We start from the raw sequence: 5,906 nt of genomic DNA, 5'->3' as shown, positions 1-5,906 counted from the left end.
AGATTACAAAATAATCAAGTGTGATTGTTTTATGACTACGGGGTAGTTAGTCGGCAGGTCATAATGATCGGTCGGATGATGAGATAGAAAATAAATAAATTGCGTTAGAGCGGAAAACTAAATAGACACAATATTTTTAACATAGAAATCAAAAGGTAAACACCATGAGCCTTTTTCAACGGTGCCAAGTCAAAATCCATTATCTTTGCATTAATTTTGTACAAGTACAATTTGTATGTTAAATTATGCTGTGGATCTGTATGCACCATGCATGGTGCATACAGATCCACACGACGTCGTTTTAGCCTAATGACGCGGTGTTTTATAAAAAAAAAAAAAAAATCCGTTAACGGCGTTTACTTCCTTTTTAAGTTTGTTTCCAAGTTTCAAACTCAATCGATATCACCGGAATTGGCATTCGATATCACCGGAATCGCGATCGCAATCTCAATCGCATTCGCAAATCGCAATCGCAATCGCAAATCGAAATCGGAGTGGGGATCGAGAATTACAAAGTGATTGCTAGATGGAGGATGGAACAGAGCAGACAAATTCCGCAGTTGGTGATTGGCATTCGATTCAAGGTGATCTTGTTATTGTTTTTGCAATTGTTCCTTTTGGTTTTTTGTATGATTATGTGATTTGCAGTGATGTTTGTGTCTAGAATCTGCAAATAGTTGTGCAAAATCACGTAAGTAATTTCCATAATTGTATAACAACAATTCAAGAATTTGAAAACAATAATTCCATAATTTCATAACTATATTTCCAGAATTGCATGTCTATATATTCAGAATTAGCGGGGTACTCTGTTTTGGCAGTTTGTTGCGACTGTGTATCCAGAACTGTATAACTATATTTCCATAATCATATAACTATATATACAGAATATGTAGGCACTATGTTTTTGCTGTTTGATGAACTGTTTGATGAACTGTTTGAAGTAATGTTCACCATGTCTATATAATGTAGTTAGTGAAGGCATTGTGGATGGTTCAGTGAGTTCAGATCAAGTAGATCTAGATGTTGATGGATCTTCATCAATTCCAGGTTTATTCATAGTGGTTTACCTTTTAATTAGCAAATTCTGGTTAGGAATTATATGTTAATGGAAATGGTTATTATTGTGTTATATTTGCAGTTGATCAAGATTTGGTTGGTTTGGTAGTAAGTAATGCTGATAAGGCTTTTGAGGTGTATAACAGTTATGCATATAGACTTGGTTTTAGTGTGAGGAAGGGTCATCAACGATACAAGGGATCTACGAACACAATTCAAATGAAGAAATTTTGTTGTTCTAAGGCTGGTTATAAGGCAAACAGTGGGGTTAAAGCTTATTCCAAAATTGACACAAGGACAGGGTGTGGAGCGTTTGTTCAATTTGACGTGGGTGATGATGGGTTGTGGACAGTTACAAAACACGAGAAAGTGCACAATCACGAGTTATGTGTGTTCAACAAGAGTCATCTACTTCGTTCACATAGGAGTGTCGGAGATAATCAGCTCTTATATTTACAAGGTTTGAAGGACAGTGGTGTTGCATTGGCAGATGGTATTAGGTTCCTAAAACACCAATCGGGGGGGGGGGGGGGGTCCCCTTTAGTTTGTTTCACCAGTAGAGATGCTTATAATTCAATGACTGCGGATACTGTCAAGCGATTGGATGGAACGGATTCTAACTCTTTAATTGAAATTTTTAGGAGGAGGCAGTCTACCGAGACTGATTTTTTCTTTGATTTTGAACTTGATTTGGATGCAAGGTTGTGCAGTTTTTTTTGGAGGGATGGTCAAATGAGACGAGATTACGAGGTGTTTGGGGACTTGTTAATGCATGATACGACATATCGCACAAACAAATACGATATGATTTGTGGCCCTTTCGTAGGGATGAATCACCATTGCATGAATGTAATGTTTGGATGCGGGTTTTTGATGAACGAGAGGATAGAATCGTTTGCGTGGTTGTTTAAAGCGTTTTCAAGATCAATGGGTGGCAAGTCTCCACAGACTATTATGACAGATCAATGTGCAGCTATGACTGCTGCTATATCTAAAGTGTTTCCAACATCACGTCATAGTCTTTGCATATGGCATATTGGTGAGAATTCAAAGAAGCATATCAAGACGTTAAGAAACAATAAGGATTTCTAGGATATGTTTAACTACGTGTTGAAATACACAGAGACCGAAGCTGAATTTCAATTCTATTGGACAAGGTATGTTAGTAATTAATTGTTTTTATTGCATTACGTTTCATATGCATATGAATTATGGATGTATAGTATAGTAATTATGGATGTATAGCAGGTGAACTGACTGGTGGTCACTGGAAATATAGTATATAGATTATGGATGTATAGTGCATCAATTATGGATATATAGTATTTCGATTATGGATATATAGCAGTTGAACTTTACTGGTGGTACCTGGAAATGTAGTATATGGATTATGGATATATAGCAGTTGAACTTACTAGTGGTGTCTGGAAATGTAGTAGTATGGATTATGGATATATAGTCTATCAATTATGGACATATAGTATTCCAATTATGTATATACAGCAGTAGAAATTCTGAGTATGTGTTAGATGTGGTGATGCTGCTTGTTAATATTCTGCTTCATAAACATTTGGGATTTTGTCTTACCATTTTCAAGTTGGTGACTGACTATAAATGTCACAAGAATACTTGGTTAGAAAAGCTATATGATTGTAGGGAGAAGCGGTGTCCAGCATTTAACAAGGACTATTTTTCTGGGGGCATTCTATCATCACAAAGGAGTGAAACTACAAATCATTCGATTTCTAGAAGGTTGTCCAAGACAGCGGGTCTTTGTGATTTCTATTCATCGTTTGTAAGTGTAATTTCTGAATGGAGAAGTAAAGAGAACGGTGAAGACTTTCGGTGTGCTCAAGGGGTACCCGCTATGATGATGGAACATGTGAAACTTCTTTCACATGCTAGAGAGGTATACACGATTGAGATATATTTTCTGTTTGAGGAACAATTCATGAAAGGCAGTGCGTGTCATCAAGAGATGGTGTTGAATGATGGCCGTCAACAGAAGTATCACGTGTGGCAGCCGGATATATATATTATAAGGCATGAGGTTAGTTTTAACGCAGCCAACTTGGACATTTCTTGTAGTTGCAAGTTGATGTCTGAGTTGGGAATTCTATGTTGTCATTGTATACGCATTCTTCACGTACATTGTGTTTCTAGTATCCCCGATAAATATATACTTAAAAGATGGACTAAAAAGGTTATTGATGGTAGGAATGTCAACATTGATTCTATGGTTTATAATGTTGGTGTTCCTCCATCAATTTGGGTGTTCGATATTAGTAGAAAATTTCAAAGATTAGTTGTGTCTAGTCAAGATAGCAGCGTAGCTAGGAAATTGTGTGACGAAGCTGTTGATGATGTAAAGAAAAAGGTTGAAGCCGAGGTTGGGCATGTGCATATTGAAGAGTGTGGTGTTTCATCTTCAAGTGGTGGTGTTCAAAATCCTTCAAGTCGGAGATTGAAAGGTGAGCGTAACAAAAGGAGGAGTGGTGTTATTGAAAAGAAGTACAGTCTTGCAAGGGGGAGAAGGAGTGCTGCAAATAAAGCTGCATTGAGTACAAAGGGTGCTGTTCAGTCTTTGGTGTTGGAAAACATATCCAAGCTTGCTGGGGATGGATATCTTGTACATCCAAGTTCTTCAAGTTCAGATTTTGTTCAGTTTAGTAAGGGTTTAGATGACAATGTAGGTGTAGATTGAGAATTACAAGTTGTTATCATTGATTTTATGCAATTATGGACTTTTAGTTTTGTAATTCTGGATATGTAGTTTTGCAATTATGGAACTATAGTTATGAAATTATGGAATTATAGTTATGTAATTATGGAATTGTAGTCATGCAATTATGAAATTATATTCATGCAATTATGAAAATATAGTTATGCATTTATGCATGTGTAGTCCCCATTATGATGGAATTTGTAGTTATGAAATTGTGGTGTATAGTTATACAAGTATGGATGTATAGTTTTGCAATTATGGTATTATTGTTACGCAATTATGGAACTATAGTTATGCAATTATGGAATTGGTTATATGCAATTATAGAATTATAATTATGAAATTATGGAATTATAGTTATGCAATTATGGAACTATAGTTATGCAATTATGGATTTATAGTAGTCATGCAATTATAGATTTGATACATGAAAACAAAAAAAAAAAGTAAAGAAAAGAAAAGAAAAGAAAAGAGAAAGAGGTGCATAGATCAGATGTAAATTGTTATTCAGCTATTAACATCATGCATTCACATTCACAAAATACAAGTCACATTGTCAGTGTAGTTCACAAAAACTTTCTAATTGTTTAGAATTCAGTCAACATGTTGAAGAATATTCATTCAATTCTTCTTCGAAACTCTTTTGGCCGCTTGCAGAACCTCCCCCCTGACTTCATTCATTCTCCACTTTATGAGGTTGGCAGCATATTTCGCTCGTAGTTCACACATGAAGTTTGCCTATAAACAAAGAACATTAAGTAATTAGTCATTTGCAGTTTTATTTATTTTTTAATGTATTTTGAAACTATAATATGTATGGTAGTCTTACATTCAAGCGCATATTTTTCTTGAATCCTGGCTGCCAGTCTTGTAGAGTCCCTCGGAATGTCTCCATATGCCGGAGTACATAGATCCCGCAATCAGTGACGTTTTCAGTGTTTGCCCAGTCCAACTTAAGGTACTTTATATCAACTTTTTGCAATTTCACATACAAGGAGTGACACTCGCACTAGTACAAAAAGGAGCAAAGAAATATGATTTTAGGCTACCCTTCTTCAAACAAAGGTAGTATATTGTTAAGAAAAGAAAGGGTAGCGGATATTATATTAATATTAATATAATATTAATATTAATATATATTAAAATTAAAATTAAATAGTTATATTAAAATCAGATGTGAAGCTCTCATTTCCTCCGCAATCAAACCAGGTCTCTGCACCTCTCCTCACCTCCCTCTCCTTTCCGTCGCCGTCGAACCAGATCTCTGCACCTCTCCTCACCTCCCTCTCCTTTCCTCCGCCGTCAAACTAGATCTTTGCACCTCTCCTCACCTCTCTCTCCTTTCCGCCACCGTCAAACTAGATCTATGCACCTCTCCTCACCTCCCTGTCCTTTCTGTGGCCGACACACCTCTCTCAACCACAAACGCTGCCGCCGACACCGCCTCTCTCATCAGCCACCAGCAACGCAACCTTCACTGTTATCCTCAGTGTTCGCTGACGCCTCCTTCCGCGACCGCGACCGCTGCCAGCTGCCGCAACTGCCTCCGCCGACGTCTATGCATTATTAACGCGGTAATTGAGGTTTTTTTTTTTTTTTTTCTGCACAAGTATTTCACAAGGAGATGACTGGTATTTTTGTATAAATGTTGAAGCACAAGTTTTTACATGTATTATTATTTTTATTTATCTATACTTTCATCTTCTGCTGTATGCTTGCTGATGCAAACTAAATTGGATTATGTTAGTGTCGTGTGCCTAGTGCTACAATCATTCTTAATTGTTCTTCTTTTCTTTTCATGCCAGGTTTGTTAACTTGCTTCTTGTAGGAAGCAATGGAGCATAGACAACCTACAAATTCATTCAGTTCATTTGGAAATGGCCAGTCATAATCAAAATTATATTTCAGAGCAACCTTTTACTGCCACAGGTACTGATATCTTGATTATGTGTTAATGTGTTATTCCCTGAATACATGGAAGTGGCTGAAGAAAAGAACATGATGTTTTGCAGGTTCTATTTATGCTTCTGTAGACAGGTTCTTTGACATTGCTTATGGATCTTAAAGAATTTGTTGCCATGCTATTTTTGAAGTAAATTCATTGCAACTTGAATTATTAAAG

The sequence above is a fragment of the Ipomoea nil genome, unplaced genomic scaffold, assembly GCF_001879475.1.
Source record: "Ipomoea nil cultivar Tokyo-kokei standard unplaced genomic scaffold, Asagao_1.1 scaffold1721, whole genome shotgun sequence".
NCBI lineage: Eukaryota > Viridiplantae > Streptophyta > Magnoliopsida > Solanales > Convolvulaceae > Ipomoea > Ipomoea nil.
This window is presented reverse-complemented; position numbering follows the sequence as displayed.